Here is a 24,136-nt window from a genome sequence, read left to right on the forward strand (position 1 = left end):
GTATATATATAAATATATTTTATGCACTGTATATGAGCTGGCGATTTCTAAGTCTGTGGTTCCGAGAGGGGGTTACCAGGATCACTATTAAAGGTCAAGCCACTTGGCTGCCAGAATGCCCTGCTTCAGCACAGACCAGAAAGGCATTGTGATAAGCGTATCTCCGGTATAGTCAGGGATTAATGGGAGTCCCCCCTGTCCCCCCAGTATACGCCAAGAACCATGGACCCGGTACTTGTGGTTCGGACTGTCTCCAACCAGCCATAATGTTGTGAGAGTGAAATTATGTCTAAGTCCAGCTTTGGTACATTAGAAGCAACTCTGAAACTTAACCTAAGCGTTTTTCGAAGCTACTTTTTGGCTAACTTCTTATAGGATGGCCTAGAGCTCTAAAAATGAACGTGCGCGTCTTTCACTCTTCCCGAGGGACTTTGAAGAATTTTGTGATATTTTTTATTAAAATGGTGTATAAGGGTATATATATAAATATATTTTATGCACTGTATATGAGCTGGCGATTTCTAAGTCTGTGGTTCCAATAGGGGGTAACCAGGCACACTAATAAAGGTCAAGCCACTTGGCTGCCAGAATGCCCTGCTTCTGCACAGACCAGTAACGCATTGTGATACGCGTATCCCCGATATAGTCAGGGGTTAATGGTAGTCGTCCCCCCCCCCCAATATATGCCCAGAACCATGGACCCGGTATTTGTGGTTCGGACTGTCTCCAACCAGCCATAATGTTGTGAGAGTGAAATTATGTCTAAGTCCAGCTTTGGTACATTAGAAGCAACTCTGAAACTTAACCTAAGCGTTTTTCGAAGCTACTTTTTGGCTAACTTCTTATAGGAAGGTCTAGGAGCTCTGAAAATGAACGTGCGCGTCTTTCACTCTTCCCGAGGGACTTAGAAGAATGTTGTGATATTTTTTATTAAAATGGTGTATAAGGGTATATATATAAATATATTTTATGCACTGTATATGAGCTGGCGATTTCTAAGTCTGTGGTTCCGAGAGGGGGTAACCAGGCTCACTAATAAAGGTCAAGCCACTTGGCTGCCAGAATGCCCTGCTTCAGCACAGACCAGAAAGGCATTGTGATAAGCGTATCCCCGGTATAGTCAGGGGTTAATGGGAGTCGTCCCCGTCCCCCCAGTATACGCCCAGAACCATGGACCCGGTACTTGTGGTTCGGACTGTCTCCAACCAGCCATAATGTTGTGAGAGTGAAATTATGTCTAAGTCCAGCTTTGGTACATTAGAAGCAACTCTGAAACTTAACCTAAGCGTTTTTCGAAGCTACTTTTTGGCTAACTTCTTATAGGAAAGTCTAGGAGCTCTGAAAATGAACGTGCGCGTCTTTCACTCTTCCCGAGGGACTTAGAAGAATTTTGTGATATTTTTTATTAAAATGGTGTATAAGGGTATATATATAAATATATTTTATGTACTGTATATGAGCTGGCGATTTCTAAGTCTGTAGTTCCGAGAGGGGGTAACAAGGCTCACTAAAAAAAAGTCAAGCCACTTGGCTGCCAGAATGCCCTGCTTCAGCACAGACCAGAAAGGCATTGTGATAAGCGTATCCCCGGTATAGTCAGGGGTTAATGGGAGTCGTCCCCGTCCCCCCAGTATATGCCCAGAACCATGGACCCGGTACTTGTGGTTCGGACTGTCTCCAACCAGCCATAATGTTGTGAGAGTGAAATTATGTCTAAGTCCAGCTTCGGTACATTAGAAGCAACTCTGAAACTTAACCTAAGCGTTTTTCGAAGCTACTTTTTGGCTAACTTCTTATAGGATGGTCTAGGAGCTCTAAAAATGAACGTGCGCGTCTTTCACTCTTCCCGAGGGACTTTGAAGAATTTTGTGATATTTTTTATTAAAATGGTGTATAAGGGTATATATATAAATATATTTTATGCACTGTATATGAGCTGGCGATTTCTAAGTCTGTGGTTCCAATAGGGGGTAACCAGGCTCACTAATAAAGGTCAAGCCACTTGGCTGCCAGAATGCCCTGCTTCAGCACAGACCAGTAAGGCATTGTGATACGCGTATCCCCGATATAGTCAGGGGTTAATGGTAGTCGTCCACGTCCCCCCAATATATGCCCAGAACCATGGACCCGGTATTTGTGGTTCGGACTGTCTCCAACCAGCCATAATGTTGTGAGAGTGAAATTATGTCTAAGTCCAGCTTTGGTACATTAGAAGCAACTCTGAAACTTAACCTAAGCGTTTTTCGAAGCTACTTTTTGGCTAACTTCTTATAGGAAGGTCTAGGAGCTCTGAAAATGAACGTGCGCGTCTTTCACTCTTCCCGAGGGACTTAGAAGAATTGTGTGATATTTTTTATTAAAATGGTGTATAAGTGTATATATATAAATATATTTTATGCACTGTATATGAGCTGGCGATTTCTAAGTCTGTGGTTCCGAGAGGGGGTAACCAGGCTCACTAATAAAGGTCAAGCCACTTGGCTGCCAGAATGCCCTGCTTCAGCACAGACCAGTAAGGCATTGTGATACGCGTATCCCCGATATAGTCAGGGGTTAATGGTAGTCGTCCACGTCCCCCCAATATATGCCCAGAACCATGGACCCGGTACTTGTGGTTCGGACTGTCTCCAACCAGCCATAATGTTGTGAGAGTGAAATTATGTCTAAGTCCAGCTTTGGTACATTAGAAGCAACTCTGAAACTTAACCTAAGCGTTTTTCGAAGCTACTTTTTGGCTAACTTCTTATAGGAAGGTCTAGGAGCTCTGAAATTGAACGTGCGCGTTTTTCACTCTTCTCGAGGGACTTAGAAGAATTTTGTGATATTTTTTATTAAAATGGTGTATATTGGTATATATATAAATATATTTTATGCACTGTATATGAGCTGGCGATTTCTAAGTCTGTGGTTCCGAGAGGGGGTTACCAGGATCACTAATAAAGGTCAAGCCACTTGGCTGCCAGAATGCCCTGCTTCAGCACAGACCAGAAAGGCATTGTGATAAGCGTATCTCCGGTATAGTCAGGGGTTAATGGGAGTCGTCCCCGTCCCCCCAGTATACGCCAAGAACCATGGACCCGGTACTTGTGGTTCAGACTGTCTCCAACCAGCCATAATGTTGTGAGAGTGAAATTATGTCTAAGTCCATCTTTGGTACATTAGAAGCAACTCTGAAACTTAACCTAAGCGTTTTTCGAAGCTACTTTTTGGCTAACTTCTTATAGGAAGGTCTAGGAGCTCTAAAAATGAACGTGCGTGTCTTTCACTCTTCCCGAGGGACTTTGAAGAATTTTGTGATATTTTTAATTAAAATGGTGTATAAGGGTATATATATAAATATATTTTATGCACTGTATATGAGCTGGCGATTTCTAAGTCTGTAGTTCCAATAGGGGGTAACCAGGCACACTAATAAAGGTCAAGCCACTTGGCTGCCAGAATGCCCTGCTTCTGCACAGACCAGTAAGGCATTGTGATACGCGTATCCCGATATAGTCAGGGGTTAATGGTAGTCGTCCCCGTCACCCCAATATATGCCCAGAACCATGGACCCGGTATTTGTGGTTCGGACTGTCTCCAACCAGCCATAATGTTGTGAGAGTGAAATTATGTCTAAGTCCAGCTTTGGTACATTAGAAGCAACTCTGAAACTTAACCTAAGCGTTTTTCGAAGCTACTTTTTGGCTAACTTCTTTTAGGAAGGTCTAGGAGCTCTGAAAATGAACGTGCGCGTCTTTCACTCTTCCCGAGGGACTTAGAAGAATTTTGTGATATTTTTTATTAAAATGGTGTATAAGGGTATATATATAAATATATTTTATGCACTGTATATGAGCTGGCGATTTCTAAGTCTGTGGTTCCGAGAGGGGGTAACCAGGCTCAGTAATAAAGGTCAAGCCACTTGGCTGCCAGAATGCCCTGCTTCAGCACAGACCAGAAAGGCATTGTGATAAGCGTATCCCCGGTATAGTCAGGGGTTAATGGGAGTCCCCCCCGTCCCCCCAGTATACGCCCAGAACCATGGACCCGGTACTTGTGGTTCGGACTGTCTCCAACCAGCCATAATGTTGTGAGAGTGAAATTATGTCTAAGTCCAGCTTTGGTACATTAGAAGCAACTCTGAAACTTAACCTAAGCGTTTTTCGAAGCTACTTTTTGGCTAACTTCTTATAGGAAGGTCTAGGAGCTCTGAAATTGAACGTGCGCGTTTTTCACTCTTCTCGAGGGACTTAGAAGAATTTTGTGATATTTTTTATTAAAATGGTGTATATTGGTATATATATAAATATATTTTATGCACTGTATATGAGCTGGCGATTTCTAAGTTTGTGGTTCCGAGAGGGGGTTACCAGGATCACTAATAAAGGTCAAGCCACTTGGCTGCCAGAATGCCCTGCTTCAGCACAGACCAGAAAGGCATTGTGATAAGCGTATCTCCGGTATAGTCAGGGGTTAATGGGAGTCGTCCCCGTCCCCCCAGTATACGCCAAGAACCATGGACCCGGTACTTGTGGTTCAGACTGTCTCCAACCAGCCATAATGTTGTGAGAGTGAAATTATGTCTAAGTCCAGCTTTGGTACATTAGAAGCAACTCTGAAACTTAACCTAAGCGTTTTTCGAAGCTACTTTTTGGCTAACTTCTTATAGGATGGTCTAGGAGCTCTAAAAATGAACGTGCGCGTCTTTCACTCTTCCCGAGGGACTTTGAAGAATTTTGTGATATTTTTAATTAAAATGGTGTATAAGGGTATATATATAAATATATTTTATGCACTGTATATGAGCTGGCGATTTCTAAGTCTGTGGTTCCAATAGGGGGTAACCAGGCACACTAATAAAGGTCAAGCCACTTGGCTGCCAGAATGCCCTGCTTCTGCACAGACCAGTAAGGCATTGTGATACGCGTATCCCGATATAGTCAGGGGTTAATGATAGTCGTCCCCGTCCCCCCAATATATGCCCAGAACCATGGACCCGGTATTTGTGGTTCGGACTGTCTCCAACCAGCCATAATGTTGTGAGAGTGAAATTATGTCTAAGTCCAGCTTTGGTACATTAGAAGCAACTCTGAAACTTAACCTAAGCGTTTTTCGAAGCTACTTTTTGGCTAACTTCTTATAGGAAGGTCTAGGAGCTCTGAAATTGAACGTGCGCGTCTTTCACTCTTCCCGAGGGACTTAGAAGAATTTTGTGATATTTTTTATTAAAATGGTGTATATTGGTATATATATAAATATATTTTATGCACTGTATATGAGCTGGCGATTTCTAAGTCTGTGGTTCCGAGAGGGGGTTACCAGGATCACTAATAAAGGTCAAGCCACTTGGCTGCCAGAATGCCCTGCTTCAGCACAGACCAGAAAGGCATTGTGATAAGCGTATCTCCGGTATAGTCAGGGGTTAATGGGAGTCGTCCCCGTCCCCCCAGTATACGCCAAGAACCATGGACCCGGTACTTGTGGTTCAGACTGTCTCCAACCAGCCATAATGTTGTGAGAGTGAAATTATGTCTAAGTCCAGCTTTGGTACATTAGAAGCAACTCTGAAACTTAACCTAAGCGTTTTTCGAAGCTACTTTTTGGCTAACTTCTTATAGGATGGTCTAGGAGCTCTAAAAATGAACGTGCGCGTCTTTCACTCTTCCCGAGGGACTTTGAAGAATTTTGTGATATTTTTAATTAAAATGGTGTATAAGGGTATATATATAAATATATTTTATGCACTGTATATGAGCTGGCGATTTCTAAGTCTGTGGTTCCGAGAGGGGGTAACCAGGCTCACTAATAAAGGTCAAGCCACTTGGCTGCCAGAATGCCCTGCTTCAGCACAGACCAGAAAGGCATTGTGATAAGCGTATCCCCGGTATAGTCAGGGGTTAATGGGAGTCGTCCCCGTCCCCCCAGTATACGCCCAGAACCATGGACCCGGTACTTGTGGTTCGGACTGTCTCCAACCAGCCATAATGTTGTGAGAGTGAAATTATGTCTAAGTCCAGCTTTGGTACATTAGAAGCAACTCTGAAACTTAACCTAAGCGTTTTTCGAAGCTACTTTTTGGCTAACTTCTTTTAGGAAGGTCTAGGAGCTCTGAAAATGAACGTGCGCGTCTTTCACTCTTCCCGAGGGACTTAGAAGAATTTTGTGTTATTTTTTATTAAAATGGTGTATAAGGGTATATATATAAATATATTTTATGCACTGTATATGAGCTGGCGATTTCTAAGTCTGTGGTTCCGAGAGGGGGTAACCAGGCTCACTAATAAAGGTCAAGCCACTTGGCTGCCAGAATGCCCTGCTTCAGCACAGACCAGAAAGGCATTGTGATACGCGTATCCCCGATATAGTCAGGGGTTAATGGTAGTCGTCCCCCCCCCCCCCAATATATGCCCAGAACCATGGACCCGGTATTTGTGGTTCGGACTGTCTCCAACCAGCCATAATGTTGTGAGAGTGAAATTATGTCTAAGTCCAGCTTTGGTACATTAGAAGCAACTCTGAAACTTAACCTAAGCGTTTTTCGAAGCTACTTTTTGGCTAACTTCTTATAGGAAGGTCTAGGAGCTCTGAAAATGAACGTGCGCGTCTTTCACTCTTCCCGAGGGACTTAGAAGAATGTTGTGATATTTTTTATTAAAATGGTGTATAAGGGTATATATATAAATATATTTTATGCACTGTATATGAGCTGGCGATTTCTAAGTCTGTGGTTCCGAGAGGGGGTAACCAGGCTCACTAATAAAGGTCAAGCCACTTGGCTGCCAGAATGCCCTGCTTCAGCACAGACCAGAAAGGCATTGTGATAAGCGTATCCCCGGTATAGTCAGGGGTTAATGGGAGTCGTCCCCGTCCCCCCAGTATACGCCCAGAACCATGGACCCGGTACTTGTGGTTCGGACTGTCTCCAACCAGCCATAATGTTGTGAGAGTGAAATTATGTCTAAGTCCAGCTTTGGTACATTAGAAGCAACTCTGAAACTTAACCTAAGCGTTTTTCGAAGCTACTTTTTGGCTAACTTCTTATAGGAAAGTCTAGGAGCTCTGAAAATGAACGTGCGCGTCTTTCACTTTTCCCGAGGGACTTTGAAGAATTTTGTGATATTTTTTATTAAAATGGTGTATAAGGGTATATATATAAATATATTTTATGCGCTGTATATGAGCTGGCGATTTCTAAGTCTGTGGTTCCAATAGGGGGTAACCAGGCACACTAATAAAGGTCAAGCCACTTGGCTGCCAGAATGCCCTGCTTCTGCACAGACCAGTAAGGCATTGTGAAACGCGTATCCCGATATAGTCAGGGGTTAATGGTAGTCGTCCCCGTCCCCCCAATATATGCCCAGAACCATGGACCCGGTATTTGTGGTTCGGACTGTCTCCAACCAGCCATAATGTTGTGAGAGTGAAATTATGTCTAAGTCCAGATTTGGTACATTAGAAGCAACTCTGAAACTTAACCTAAGCGTTTTTCGAAGCTACTTTTTGGCTAACTTCTTTTAGGAAGGTCTAGGAGCTCTGAAAATGAACGTGCGCGTCTTTCACTCTTCCCGAGGGACTTAGAAGAATTTTGTGATATTTTTTATTAAAATGGTGTATAAGGGTATATATATATAAATATATTTTATGCACTGTATATGAGCTGGCGATTTCTAAGTCTGTAGTTCCGAGAGGGGGTAACCAGGCACACTAATAAAGGTCAAGCCACTTTGCTGCCAGAATGCCCTGCTTCAGCACAGACCAGAAAGGCATTGTGATAAGCGTATCCCCGGTATAGTCAGGGGTTAATGGGAGTCCCCCCCGTCCCCCCAGCATACGCCCAGAACCATGGACCCGGTACTTGTGGTTCGGACTGTCTCCAACCAGCCATAATGTTGTGAGAGTGAAATTATGTCTAAGTCCAGCTTCGGTACATTAGAAGCAACTCTGAAACTTAACCTAAGCGTTTTTCGAAGCTACTTTTTGGCTAACTTCTTATAGGAAGGTCTAGGAGCTTTGAAATTGAACGTGCGCGTCTTTCACTCTTCCCGAGGGACTTAGAAGAATTTTGTGATATTTTTTATTAAAATGGTGTATAAGGGTATATATATATAAATATATTTTATGCACTGTATATGAGCTGGCGATTTCTAAGTCTGTAGTTCCGAGAGGGGGTAACCAGGCTCACTAAAAAAAGTCAAGCCACTTGGCTGCCAGAATGCCCTGCTTCAGCACAGACCAGAAAGGCATTGTGATAAGCGTATCCCCGGTATAGTCAGGGGTTAATGGGAGTCGTCCCCGTCACCCCAGTATACGCCCAGAACCATGGACCCGGTACTTGTGGTTCGGACTGTCTCCAACCAGCCATAATGTTGTGAGAGTGAAATTATGTCTAAGTCCAGCTTTGGTACATTAGAAGCAACTCTGAAACTTAACCTAAGCGATTTTCGAAGCTACTTTTTGGCTAACTTCTTATAGGAAGGTCTAGGAGCTCTGAAATTGAACGTGCGCGTCTTTCACTCTTCCCGAGGGACTTAGAAGAATTTTGTGATATTTTTTATTAAAATGGTGTATAAGGGTATATATATATAAAATATATTTTATGCACTGTACAGTATATGAGCTGGCGATTTCTAAGTCTGTAGTTCCGAGAGGGGTAACCAGGCACACTAATAAAGTTCAAGCCACTTGGCTGCCAGAATGCCCTGCTTCAGCACAGACCAGAAAGGCATTGTGATAAGCGTATCCCCGGTATAGTCAGGGGTTAATGGGAGTCGTCCCCGTCACCCCAGTATACGCCCAGAACCATGGACCCGGTACTTGTGGTTCAGACTGTCTCCAACCAGCCATAATGTTGTGAGAGTGAAATTATGTCTATGTCCAGCTTTGGTACATTAGAAGCAACTCTGAAACTTAACCTAAGCGTTTTTCGAAGCTACTTTTTGGCTAACTTCTTATAGGAAGGTCTAGGAGCTCTGAAAATGAGCGTCTTTCACTCTTCCCGAGGGACTTAGAAGAATTTTGTGATATTTTTTATTAAAATGGTGTATAAGGGTATATATATAAATATATTTTATGCACTGTATATGAGCTGGCGATTTCTAAGTCTGTAGTTCCGAGAGGGGGTAACCAGGCTCACTAAAAAAAGTCAAGCCACTTGGCTGCCAGAATGCCCTGCTTCAGCACAGACCAGAAAGGCATTGTGATAAGCGTATACCCGGTATAGTCAGGGATTAATGGGAGTCGTCCCCGTCCCCCAAGTATACGCCCAGAACCATGGACCCGGTACTTGTGGTTCGGACTGTCTCCAACCAGCCATAATGTTGTGAGAGTGAAATTATGTCTAAGTCCAGCTGTGGTACATTAGAAGCAACTCTGAAACTTAACCTAAGCGTTTTTCGAAGCTACTTTTCGGCTAACTTCTTATAGGAAGGTCTAGGAGCTCTGAAAATGAACGTGCGCGTCTTTCACTCTTCCCGAGGGACTTAGAAAAATTTTGTGATATTTTTTATTAAAATGGTGTATAAGGGTATATATATAAATATATTTTATGCACTGTATATGAGCTGGCGATTTCTAAGTCTGTAGTTCCGAGAGGGGGTAACCAGGCTCACTAAAAAAAGTCAAGCCACTTGGCTGCCAGAATGCCCTGCTTCAGCACAGACCAGAAAGGCATTGTGATAAGCGTATCCCCGGTATAGTCAGGGGTTAATGGGAGTCGTCCCCGTCACCCCAGTATACGCCCAGAACCATGGACCCGGTACTTGTGGTTCAGACTGTCTCCAACCAGCCATAATGTTGTGAGAGTGAAATTATGTCTATGTCCAGCTTTGGTACATTAGAAGCAACTCTGAAACTTAACCTAAGCGTTTTTCGAAGCTACTTTTTGGCTAACTTCTTATAGGAAGGTCTAGGAGCTCTGAAAATGAGCGTCTTTCACTCTTCCCGAGGGACTTAGAAGAATTTTGTGATATTTTTTATTAAAATGGTGTATAAGGGTATATATATAAATATATTTTATGCACTGTATATGAGCTGGCGATTTCTAAGTCTGTAGTTCCGAGAGGGGGTAACCAGGCTCACTAAAAAAAGTCAAGCCACTTGGCTGCCAGAATGCCCTGCTTCAGCACAGACCAGAAAGGCATTGTGATTAGCGTATACCCGGTATAGTCAGGGATTAATGGGAGTCGTCCCCGTCCCCCAAGTATACGCCCAGAACCATGGACCCGGTACTTGTGGTTCGGACTGTCTCCAACCAGCCATAATGTTGTGAGAGTGAAATTATGTCTAAGTCCAGCTGTGGTACATTAGAAGCAACTCTGAAACTTAACCTAAGCGTTTTTCGAAGCTACTTTTCGGCTAACTTCTTATAGGAAGGTCTAGGAGCTCTGAAAATGAACGTGCGCGTCTTTCACTCTTCCCGAGGGACTTAGAAAAATTTTGTGATATTTTTTATTAAAATGGTGTATAAGGGTATATATATAAATATATTTTATGCACTGTATATGAGCTGGCGATTTCTAAGTCTGTAGTTCCGAGAGGGGGTAACCAGGCTCACTAAAAAAAGTCAAGCCACTTGGCTGCCAGAATGCCCTGCTTCAGCACAGACCAGAAAGGCATTGTGATAAGCGTATCCCCGGTATAGTCAGGGGTTAATGGGAGTCGTCCCCGTCCCCCCAGTATACGCCCAGAACCATGGACCCGGTACTTGTGGTTCGGACTGTCTCCAACCAGCCATAATGTTGTGAGAGTGAAATTATGTCTAAGTCCAGCTTTGGTACATTAGAAGCAACTCTGAAACTTAACCTAAGCGTTTTTCGAAGCTACTTTTTGGCTAACTTCTTTTAGGAAGGTCTAGGAGCTCTGAAAATGAACGTGCGCGTCTTTCACTCTTCCCGAGGGACTTAGAAGAATTTTGTGTTATTTTTTATTAAAATGGTGTATAAGGGTATATATATAAATATATTTTATGCACTGTATATGAGCTGGCGATTTCTAAGTCTGTGGTTCCGAGAGGGGGTAACCAGGCTCACTAATAAAGGTCAAGCCACTTGGCTGCCAGAATGCCCTGCTTCAGCACAGACCAGAAAGGCATTGTGATACGCGTATCCCCGATATAGTCAGGGGTTAATGGTAGTCGTCCCCCCCCCCCCAATATATGCCCAGAACCATGGACCCGGTATTTGTGGTTCGGACTGTCTCCAACCAGCCATAATGTTGTGAGAGTGAAATTATGTCTAAGTCCAGCTTTGGTACATTAGAAGCAACTCTGAAACTTAACCTAAGCGTTTTTCGAAGCTACTTTTTGGCTAACTTCTTATAGGAAGGTCTAGGAGCTCTGAAAATGAACGTGCGCGTCTTTCACTCTTCCCGAGGGACTTAGAAGAATGTTGTGATATTTTTTATTAAAATGGTGTATAAGGGTATATATATAAATATATTTTATGCACTGTATATGAGCTGGCGATTTCTAAGTCTGTGGTTCCGAGAGGGGGTAACCAGGCTCACTAATAAAGGTCAAGCCACTTGGCTGCCAGAATGCCCTGCTTCAGCACAGACCAGAAAGGCATTGTGATAAGCGTATCCCCGGTATAGTCAGGGGTTAATGGGAGTCGTCCCCGTCCCCCCAGTATACGCCCAGAACCATGGACCCGGTACTTGTGGTTCGGACTGTCTCCAACCAGCCATAATGTTGTGAGAGTGAAATTATGTCTAAGTCCAGCTTTGGTACATTAGAAGCAACTCTGAAACTTAACCTAAGCGTTTTTCGAAGCTACTTTTTGGCTAACTTCTTATAGGAAAGTCTAGGAGCTCTGAAAATGAACGTGCGCGTCTTTCACTTTTCCCGAGGGACTTTGAAGAATTTTGTGATATTTTTTATTAAAATGGTGTATAAGGGTATATATATAAATATATTTTATGCGCTGTATATGAGCTGGCGATTTCTAAGTCTGTGGTTCCAATAGGGGGTAACCAGGCACACTAATAAAGGTCAAGCCACTTGGCTGCCAGAATGCCCTGCTTCTGCACAGACCAGTAAGGCATTGTGAAACGCGTATCCCGATATAGTCAGGGGTTAATGGTAGTCGTCCCCGTCCCCCCAATATATGCCCAGAACCATGGACCCGGTATTTGTGGTTCGGACTGTCTCCAACCAGCCATAATGTTGTGAGAGTGAAATTATGTCTAAGTCCAGATTTGGTACATTAGAAGCAACTCTGAAACTTAACCTAAGCGTTTTTCGAAGCTACTTTTTGGCTAACTTCTTTTAGGAAGGTCTAGGAGCTCTGAAAATGAACGTGCGCGTCTTTCACTCTTCCCGAGGGACTTAGAAGAATTTTGTGATATTTTTTATTAAAATGGTGTATAAGGGTATATATATATAAATATATTTTATGCACTGTATATGAGCTGGCGATTTCTAAGTCTGTAGTTCCGAGAGGGGGTAACCAGGCACACTAATAAAGGTCAAGCCACTTTGCTGCCAGAATGCCCTGCTTCAGCACAGACCAGAAAGGCATTGTGATAAGCGTATCCCCGGTATAGTCAGGGGTTAATGGGAGTCCCCCCCGTCCCCCCAGCATACGCCCAGAACCATGGACCCGGTACTTGTGGTTCGGACTGTCTCCAACCAGCCATAATGTTGTGAGAGTGAAATTATGTCTAAGTCCAGCTTCGGTACATTAGAAGCAACTCTGAAACTTAACCTAAGCGTTTTTCGAAGCTACTTTTTGGCTAACTTCTTATAGGAAGGTCTAGGAGCTTTGAAATTGAACGTGCGCGTCTTTCACTCTTCCCGAGGGACTTAGAAGAATTTTGTGATATTTTTTATTAAAATGGTGTATAAGGGTATATATATATAAATATATTTTATGCACTGTATATGAGCTGGCGATTTCTAAGTCTGTAGTTCCGAGAGGGGGTAACCAGGCTCACTAAAAAAAGTCAAGCCACTTGGCTGCCAGAATGCCCTGCTTCAGCACAGACCAGAAAGGCATTGTGATAAGCGTATCCCCGGTATAGTCAGGGGTTAATGGGAGTCGTCCCCGTCACCCCAGTATACGCCCAGAACCATGGACCCGGTACTTGTGGTTCGGACTGTCTCCAACCAGCCATAATGTTGTGAGAGTGAAATTATGTCTAAGTCCAGCTTTGGTACATTAGAAGCAACTCTGAAACTTAACCTAAGCGATTTTCGAAGCTACTTTTTGGCTAACTTCTTATAGGAAGGTCTAGGAGCTCTGAAATTGAACGTGCGCGTCTTTCACTCTTCCCGAGGGACTTAGAAGAATTTTGTGATATTTTTTATTAAAATGGTGTATAAGGGTATATATATATAAAATATATTTTATGCACTGTACAGTATATGAGCTGGCGATTTCTAAGTCTGTAGTTCCGAGAGGGGTAACCAGGCACACTAATAAAGTTCAAGCCACTTGGCTGCCAGAATGCCCTGCTTCAGCACAGACCAGAAAGGCATTGTGATAAGCGTATCCCCGGTATAGTCAGGGGTTAATGGGAGTCGTCCCCGTCACCCCAGTATACGCCCAGAACCATGGACCCGGTACTTGTGGTTCAGACTGTCTCCAACCAGCCATAATGTTGTGAGAGTGAAATTATGTCTATGTCCAGCTTTGGTACATTAGAAGCAACTCTGAAACTTAACCTAAGCGTTTTTCGAAGCTACTTTTTGGCTAACTTCTTATAGGAAGGTCTAGGAGCTCTGAAAATGAGCGTCTTTCACTCTTCCCGAGGGACTTAGAAGAATTTTGTGATATTTTTTATTAAAATGGTGTATAAGGGTATATATATAAATATATTTTATGCACTGTATATGAGCTGGCGATTTCTAAGTCTGTAGTTCCGAGAGGGGGTAACCAGGCTCACTAAAAAAAGTCAAGCCACTTGGCTGCCAGAATGCCCTGCTTCAGCACAGACCAGAAAGGCATTGTGATAAGCGTATACCCGGTATAGTCAGGGATTAATGGGAGTCGTCCCCGTCCCCCAAGTATACGCCCAGAACCATGGACCCGGTACTTGTGGTTCGGACTGTCTCCAACCAGCCATAATGTTGTGAGAGTGAAATTATGTCTAAGTCCAGCTGTGGTACATTAGAAGCAACTCTGAAACTTAACCTAAGCGTTTTTCGAAGCTACTTTTCGGCTAACTTCTTATAGGAAGGTCTAGGAGCTCTGAAAATGAACGTGCGCGTCTTTCACTCTTCCCGAGGGACTTAGAAAAATTTTGTGATATTTTTTATTAAAATGGTGTATAAGGGTATATATATAAATATATTTTATGCACTGTATATGAGCTGGCGATTTCTAAGTCTGTAGTTCCGAGAGGGGGTAACCAGGCTCACTAAAAAAAGTCAAGCCACTTGGCTGCCAGAATGCCCTGCTTCAGCACAGACCAGAAAGGCATTGTGATAAGCGTATCCCCGGTATAGTCAGGGGTTAATGGGAGTCGTCCCCGTCACCCCAGTATACGCCCAGAACCATGGACCCGGTACTTGTGGTTCAGACTGTCTCCAACCAGCCATAATGTTGTGAGAGTGAAATTATGTCTATGTCCAGCTTTGGTACATTAGAAGCAACTCTGAAACTTAACCTAAGCGTTTTTCGAAGCTACTTTTTGGCTAACTTCTTATAGGAAGGTCTAGGAGCTCTGAAAATGAGCGTCTTTCACTCTTCCCGAGGGACTTAGAAGAATTTTGTGATATTTTTTATTAAAATGGTGTATAAGGGTATATATATAAATATATTTTATGCACTGTATATGAGCTGGCGATTTCTAAGTCTGTAGTTCCGAGAGGGGGTAACCAGGCTCACTAAAAAAAGTCAAGCCACTTGGCTGCCAGAATGCCCTGCTTCAGCACAGACCAGAAAGGCATTGTGATTAGCGTATACCCGGTATAGTCAGGGATTAATGGGAGTCGTCCCCGTCCCCCAAGTATACGCCCAGAACCATGGACCCGGTACTTGTGGTTCGGACTGTCTCCAACCAGCCATAATGTTGTGAGAGTGAAATTATGTCTAAGTCCAGCTGTGGTACATTAGAAGCAACTCTGAAACTTAACCTAAGCGTTTTTCGAAGCTACTTTTCGGCTAACTTCTTATAGGAAGGTCTAGGAGCTCTGAAAATGAACGTGCGCGTCTTTCACTCTTCCCGAGGGACTTAGAAAAATTTTGTGATATTTTTTATTAAAATGGTGTATAAGGGTATATATATAAATATATTTTATGCACTGTATATGAGCTGGCGATTTCTAAGTCTGTAGTTCCGAGAGGGGGTAACCAGGCTCACTAAAAAAAGTCAAGCCACTTGGCTGCCAGAATGCCCTGCTTCAGCACAGACCAGAAAGGCATTGTGATAAGCGTATCCCCGGTATAGTCAGGGGTTAATGGGAGTCGTCCCCGTCACCCCAGTATACGCCCAGAACCATGGACCCGGTACTTGTGGTTCGGACTGTCTCCAACCAGCCATAATGTTGTGAGAGTGAAATTATGTCTAAGTCCAGCTTTGGTACATTAGAAGCAACTCTGAAACTTAACCTAAGCGTTTTTCGAAGCTACTTTTTGGCTAACTTCTTATAGGAAGGTCTAGGAGCTCTGAAATTGAACGTGCGCGTCTTTCACTCTTCCCGAGGGACTTAGAAGAATTTTGTGATATTTTTTATTAAAATGGTGTATAAGGGTATATATATATAAAATATATTTTATGCACTGTACAGTATATGAGCTGGCGATTTCTAAGTCTGTAGTTCCGAGAGGGGTAACCAGGCACACTAATAAAGTTCAAGCCACTTGGCTGCCAGAATGCCCTGCTTCAGCACAGACCAGAAAGGCATTGTGATAAGCGTATACCCGGTATAGTCAGGGGTTAATGGGAGTCGTCCCCGTCGCCCCAGTATACGCCCAGAACCATGGACCCGGTACTTGTGGTTCAGACTGTCTCCAACCAGCCATAATGTTGTGAGAGTGAAATTATGTCTATGTCCAGCTTTGGTACATTAGAAGCAACTCTGAAACTTAACCTAAGCGTTTTTCGAAGCTACTTTTTGGCTAACTTCTTATAGGAAGGTCTAGGAGCTCTGAAAATGAACGTGCGCGTCTTTCACTCTTCCCGAGGGACTTAGAAGAATTTTGTGATATTTTTTATTAAAATGGTGTATAAGGGTATATATATAAATATATTTTATGCACTGTATATGAGCTGGCGATTTCTAAGTCTGTGGTTCCGAGAGGGGGTAACCAGGCTCAGTAATAAAGGTCAAGCCACTTGGCTGCCAGAATGCCCTGCTTCAGCACAGACCAGAAAGGCATTGTGATAAGCGTATCCCCGGTATAGTCAGGGGTTAATGGGAGTCCCCCCCGTCCCCCCAGTATACGCCCAGAACCATGGACCCGGTACTTGTGGTTCGGACTGTCTCCAACCAGCCATAATGTTGTGAGAGTGAAATTATGTCTAAGTCCAGCTTTGGTACATTAGAAGCAACTCTGAAACTTAACCTAAGCGTTTTTCGAAGCTACTTTTTGGCTAACTTCTTATAGGAAGGTCTAGGAGCTCTGAAATTGAACGTGCGCGTTTTTCACTCTTCTCGAGGGACTTAGAAGAATTTTGTGATATTTTTTATTAAAATGGTGTATATTGGTATATATATAAATATATTTTATGCACTGTATATGAGCTGGCGATTTCTAAGTCTGTGGTTCCGAGAGGGGGTTACCAGGATCACTAATAAAGGTCAAGCCACTTGGCTGCCAGAATGCCCTGCTTCAGCACAGACCAGAAAGGCATTGTGATAAGCGTATCTCCGGTATAGTCAGGGGTTAATGGGAGTCGTCCCCGTCCCCCCAGTATACGCCAAGAACCATGGACCCGGTACTTGTGGTTCAGACTGTCTCCAACCAGCCATAATGTTGTGAGAGTGAAATTATGTCTAAGTCCAGCTTTGGTACATTAGAAGCAACTCTGAAACTTAACCTAAGCGTTTTTCGAAGCTACTTTTTGGCTAACTTCTTATAGGATGGTCTAGGAGCTCTAAAAATGAACGTGCGCGTCTTTCACTCTTCCCGAGGGACTTTGAAGAATTTTGTGATATTTTTAATTAAAATGGTGTATAAGGGTATATATATAAATATATTTTATGCACTGTATATGAGCTGGCGATTTCTAAGTCTGTGGTTCCAATAGGGGGTAACCAGGCACACTAATAAAGGTCAAGCCACTTGGCTGCCAGAATGCCCTGCTTCTGCACAGACCAGTAAGGCATTGTGATACGCGTATCCCGATATAGTCAGGGGTTAATGATAGTCGTCCCCGTCCCCCCAATATATGCCCAGAACCATGGACCCGGTATTTGTGGTTCGGACTGTCTCCAACCAGCCATAATGTTGTGAGAGTGAAATTATGTCTAAGTCCAGCTTTGGTACATTAGAAGCAACTCTGAAACTTAACCTAAGCGTTTTTCGAAGCTACTTTTTGGCTAACTTCTTTTAGGAAGGTCTAGGAGCTCTGAAAATGAACGTGCGCGTCTTTCACTCTTCCCGAGGGACTTAGAAGAATTTTGTGTTATTTTTTATTAAAATGGTGTATAAGGGTATATATATAAATATATTTTATGCACTGTATATGAGCTGGCGATTTCTAAGTCTGTGGTTCCGAGAGGGGGTAACCAGGCTCACTAATAAAGGTCAAGCCACTTGGCTGCCAGAATGCCCTGCTTCAGCACAGACCAGAAAGGCATTGTGATAAGCGTATCCCCGGTATAGTCAGGGGTTAATGGGAGTCGTCCCCGTCCCCCCAGTATACGCCCAGAACCATGGACCCGGTACTTGTGGTTCGGACTGTCTCCAACCAGCCATAATGTTGTGAGAGTGAAATTATGTCTAAGTCCAGCTTTGGTACATTAGAAGCAACTCTGAAACTTAACCTAAGCGTTTTTCGAAGCTACTTTTTGGCTAACTTCTTTTAGGAAGGTCTAGGAGCTCTGAAAATGAACGTGCGCGTCTTTCACTCTTCCCGAGGGACTTAGAAGAATTTTGTGTTATTTTTTATTAAAATGGTGTATAAGGGTATATATATAAATATATTTTATGCACTGTATATGAGCTGGCGATTTCTAAGTCTGTGGTTCCGAGAGGGGGTAACCAGGCTCACTAATAAAGGTCAAGCCACTTGGCTGCCAGAATGCCCTGCTTCAGCACAGACCAGAAAGGCATTGTGATAAGCGTATCTCCGGTATAGTCAGGGGTTAATGGGAGTCGTCCCTGTCCCCCCAGTATACGCCAAGAACCATGGACCCGGTACTTGTGGTTCGGACTGTCTCCAACCAGCCATAATGTTGTGAGAGTGAAATTATGTCTAAGTCCAGCTTTGGTACATTAGAAGCAACTCTGAAACTTAACCTAAGCGTTTTTCGAAGCTACTTTTTGGCTAACTTCTTATAGGATGGCCTAGAGCTCTAAAAATGAACGTGCGCGTCTTTCACTCTTCCCGAGGGACTTTGAAGAATTTTGTGATATTTTTTATTAAAATGGTGTATAAGGGTATATATATAAATATATTTTATGCACTGTATATGAGCTGGCGATTTCTAAGTCTGTGGTTCCAATAGGGGGTAACCAGGCACACTAATAAAGGTCAAGCCACTTGGCTGCCAGAATGCCCTGCTTCTGCACAGACCAGTAACGCATTGTGATACGCGTATCCCCGATATAGTCAGGGGTTAATGGTAGTCGTCCCCCCCCCCCCAATATATGCCCAGAACCATGGACCCGGTATTTGTGGTTCGGACTGTCTCCAACCAGCCATAATGTTGTGAGAGTGAAATTATGTCTAAGTCCAGCTTTGGTACATTAGAAGCAACTCTGAAACTTAACCTAAGCGTTTTTCGAAGCTACTTTTTGGCTAACTTCTTATAGGAAGGTCTAGGAGCTCTGAAAATGAACGTGCGCGTCTTTCACTCTTCCCGAGGGACTTAGAAGAATGTTGTGATATTTTTTATTAAAATGGTGTATAAGGGTATATATATAAATATATTTTATGCACTGTATATGAGCTGGCGATTTCTAAGTCTGTGGTTCCGAGAGGGGGTAACCAGGCTCACTAATAAAGGTCAAGCCACTTGGCTGCCAGAATGCCCTGCTTCAGCACAGACCAGAAAGGCATTGTGATAAGCGTATCCCCGGTATAGTCAGGGGTTAATGGGAGTCGTCCCCGTCCCCCCAGTATACGCCCAGAACCATGGACCCGGTACTTGTGGTTCGGACTGTCTCCAACCAGCCATAATGTTGTGAGAGTGAAATTATGTCTAAGTCCAGCTTTGGTACATTAGAAGCAACTCTGAAACTTAACCTAAGCGTTTTTCGAAGCTACTTTTTGGCTAACTTCTTATAGGAAAGTCTAGGAGCTCTGAAAATGAACGTGCGCGTCTTTCACTTTTCCCGAGGGACTTTGAAGAATTTTGTGATATTTTTTATTAAAATGGTGTATAAGGGTATATATATAAATATATTTTATGCGCTGTATATGAGCTGGCGATTTCTAAGTCTGTGGTTCCAATAGGGGGTAACCAGGCACACTAATAAAGGTCAAGCCACTTGGCTGCCAGAATGCCCTGCTTCTGCACAGACCAGTAAGGCATTGTGAAACGCGTATCCCGATATAGTCAGGGGTTAATGGTAGTCGTCCCCGTCCCCCCAATATATGCCCAGAACCATGGACCCGGTATTTGTGGTTCGGACTGTCTCCAACCAGCCATAATGTTGTGAGAGTGAAATTATGTCTAAGTCCAGATTTGGTACATTAGAAGCAACTCTGAAACTTAACCTAAGCGTTTTTCGAAGCTACTTTTTGGCTAACTTCTTTTAGGAAGGTCTAGGAGCTCTGAAAATGAACGTGCGCGTCTTTCACTCTTCCCGAGGGACTTAGAAGAATTTTGTGATATTTTTTATTAAAATGGTGTATAAGGGTATATATATATAAATATATTTTATGCACTGTATATGAGCTGGCGATTTCTAAGTCTGTAGTTCCGAGAGGGGGTAACCAGGCACACTAATAAAGGTCAAGACACTTTGCTGCCAGAATGCCCTGCTTCAGCACAGACCAGAAAGGCATTGTGATAAGCGTATCCCCGGTATAGTCAGGGGTTAATGGGAGTCCCCCCCGTCCCCCCAGCATACGCCCAGAACCATGGACCCGGTACTTGTGGTTCGGACTGTCTCCAACCAGCCATAATGTTGTGAGAGTGAAATTATGTCTAAGTCCAGCTTCGGTACATTAGAAGCAACTCTGAAACTTAACCTAAGCGTTTTTCGAAGCTACTTTTTGGCTAACTTCTTATAGGAAGGTCTAGGAGCTTTGAAATTGAACGTGCGCGTCTTTCACTCTTCCCGAGGGACTTAGAAGAATTTTGTGATATTTTTTATTAAAATGGTGTATAAGGGTATATATATATAAATATATTTTATGCACTGTATATGAGCTGGCGATTTCTAAGTCTGTAGTTCCGAGAGGGGGTAACCAGGCTCACTAAAAAAAGTCAAGCCACTTGGCTGCCAGAATGCCCTGCTTCAGCACAGACCAGAAAGGCATTGTGATAAGCGTATCCCCGGTATAGTCAGGGGTTAATGGGAGTCGTCCCCGTCACCCCAGTATACGCCCAGAACCATGGACCCGGTACTTGTGGTTCGGACTGTCTCCAACCAGCCATAATGTTGTGAGAGTGAAATTATGTCTATGTCCAGCTTTTGTACATTAGAAGCAACTCTGAAACTTAACCTAAGCGTTTTTCGAAGCTACTTTTTGGCTAACTTCTTATAGGAAGGTCTCGGAGCTCTGAAATTGAACGTGCGCGTCTTTCACTCTTCCCGAGGGACTTAGAAGAATTTTGTGATATTTTTTATTAAATTGGTGTATAAGGGTATATATATAAATATATTTTATGCACTGTATATGAGCTGGCGATTTCTAAGTCTGTGGTTCCGAGAGGGGGTAACCAGGATCACTAATAAAGGTCAAGCCACTTGGCTGCCAGAATGCCCTGCTTCAGCACAGACCAGAAAGGCATTGTGATAAGTGTATCTCCGGTAAATTCAGGGGTTAATGGGAGTCGTCCCCGTCCCCCCAGTATACGCCCAGAACCATGGACCCGGTACTTGTGGTTCGGACTGTCTCCAACCAGCCATAATGTTGTGAGAGTGAAATTATGTCTAAGTCCAGCTTTGGTACATTAGAAGCAACTCTGAAACTTAACCTAAGCGTTTTTCGAAGCTACTTTTTGGATAACTTCTTATAGGAAGGTCTAGAGCTCTAAAAATGAACGTGCGCGTCTTTCACTCTTCCCGAGGGACTTTGAAGAATTTTGTGATATTTTTTATTAAAATGGTGTATAAGGGTATATATATAAATATATTTTATGCACTGTATATGAGCTGGCGATTTCTAAGTCTGTGGTTCCAATAGGGGGTAACCAGGCACACTAATAAAGGTCAAGCCACTTGGCTGCCAGAATGCCCTGCTTCTGCACAGACCAGTAACGCATTGTGATACGCGTATCCCCGATATAGTCAGGGGTTAATGGTAGTCGTCCCCCCCCCCCCAATATATGCCCAGAACCATGGACCCGGTATTTGTGGTTCGGACTGTCTCCAACCAGCCATAATGTTGTGAGAGTGAAATTATGTCTAAGTCCAGCTTTGGTACATTAGAAGCAACTCTGAAACTTAACCTAAGCGTTTTTCGAAGCTACTTTTTGGCTAACTTCTTATAGGAAGGTCTAGGAGCTCTGAAAATGAACGTGCGCGTCTTTCACTCTTCCCGAGGGACTTAGAAGAATGTTGTGATATTTTTTATTAAAATGGTGTATAAGGGTATATATATAAATATATTTTATGCACTGTATATGAGCTGGCGATTTCTAAGTCTGTGGTTCCGAGAGGGGGTAACCAGGCTCACTAATAAAGGTCAAGCCACTTGGCTGCCAGAATGCCCTGCTTCAGCACAGACCAGAAAGGCATTGTGATAAGCGTATCCCCGGTATAGTCAGGGGTTAATGGGAGTCGTCCCCGTCCCCCCAGTATACGCCCAGAACCATGGACCCGGTACTTGTGGTTCGGACTGTCTCCAACCAGCCATAATGTTGTGAGAGTGAAATTATGTCTAAGTCCAGCTTTGGTACATTAGAAGCAACTCTGAAACTTAACCTAAGCGTTTTTCGAAGCTACTTTTTGGCTAACTTCTTATAGGAAAGTCTAGGAGCTCTGAAAATGAACGTGCGCGTCTTTCACTTTTCCCGAGGGACTTTGAAGAATTTTGTGATATTTTTTATTAAAATGGTGTATAAGGGTATATATATAAATATATTTTATGCGCTGTATATGAGCTGGCGATTTCTAAGTCTGTGGTTCCAATAGGGGGTAACCAGGCACACTAATAAAGGTCAAGCCACTTGGCTGCCAGAATGCCCTGCTTCTGCACAGACCAGTAAGGCATTGTGAAACGCGTATCCCGATATAGTCAGGGGTTAATGGTAGTCGTCCCCGTCCCCCCAATATATGCCCAGAACCATGGACCCGGTATTTGTGGTTCGGACTGTCTCCAACCAGCCATAATGTTGTGAGAGTGAAATTATGTCTAAGTCCAGATTTGGTACATTAGAAGCAACTCTGAAACTTAACCTAAGCGTTTTTCGAAGCTACTTTTTGGCTAACTTCTTTTAGGAAGGTCTAGGAGCTCTGAAAATGAACGTGCGCGTCTTTCACTCTTCCCGAGGGACTTAGAAGAATTTTGTGATATTTTTTATTAAAATGGTGTATAAGGGTATATATATATAAATATATTTTATGCACTGTATATGAGCTGGCGATTTCTAAGTCTGTAGTTCCGAGAGGGGGTAACCAGGCACACTAATAAAGGTCAAGACACTTTGCTGCCAGAATGCCCTGCTTCAGCACAGACCAGAAAGGCATTGTGATAAGCGTATCCCCGGTATAGTCAGGGGTTAATGGGAGTCCCCCCCGTCCCCCCAGCATACGCCCAGAACCATGGACCCGGTACTTGTGGTTCGGACTGTCTCCAACCAGCCATAATGTTGTGAGAGTGAAATTATGTCTAAGTCCAGCTTCGGTACATTAGAAGCAACTCTGAAACTTAACCTAAGCGTTTTTCGAAGCTACTTTTTGGCTAACTTCTTATAGGAAGGTCTAGGAGCTTTGAAATTGAACGTGCGCGTCTTTCACTCTTCCCGAGGGACTTAGAAGAATTTTGTGATATTTTTTATTAAAATGGTGTATAAGGGTATATATATATAAATATATTTTATGCACTGTATATGAGCTGGCGATTTCTAAGTCTGTAGTTCCGAGAGGGGGTAACCAGGCTCACTAAAAAAAGTCAAGCCACTTGGCTGCCAGAATGCCCTGCTTCAGCACAGACCAGAAAGGCATTGTGATAAGCGTATCCCCGGTATAGTCAGGGGTTAATGGGAGTCGTCCCCGTCACCCCAGTATACGCCCAGAACCATGGACCCGGTACTTGTGGTTCGGACTGTCTCCAACCAGCCATAATGTTGTGAGAGTGAAATTATGTCTAAGTCCAGCTTTGGTACATTAGAAGCAACTCTGAAACTTAACCTAAGCGATTTTCGAAGCTACTTTTTGGCTAACTTCTTATAGGAAGGTCTAAGAGCTCTGAAATTGAACGTGCGCGTCTTTCACTCTTCCCGAGGGACTTAGAAGAATTTTGTGATATTTTTTATTAAAATGGTGTATAAGGGTATATATATATAAAATATATTTTATGCACTGTACAGTATATGAGCTGGCGATTTCTAAGTCTGTAGTTCCGAGAGGGGTAACCAGGCACACTAATAAAGTTCAAGCCACTTGGCTGCCAGAATGCCCTGCTTCAGCACAGACCAGAAAGGCATTGTGATAAGCGTATCCCCGGTATAGTCAGGGGTTAATGGGAGTCGTCCCCGTCACCCCAGTATACGCCCAGAACCATGGACCCGGTACTTGTGGTTCAGACTGTCTCCAACCAGCCATAATGTTGTGAGAGTGAAATTATGTCTATGTCCAGCTTTGGTACATTAGAAGCAACTCTGAAACTTAACCTAAGCGTTTTTCGAAGCTACTTTTTGGCTAACTTCTTATAG

This window comes from Ascaphus truei, chromosome 3 (genome assembly GCF_040206685.1).
Source record: "Ascaphus truei isolate aAscTru1 chromosome 3, aAscTru1.hap1, whole genome shotgun sequence".
Taxonomy (NCBI): domain Eukaryota; kingdom Metazoa; phylum Chordata; class Amphibia; order Anura; family Ascaphidae; genus Ascaphus; species Ascaphus truei.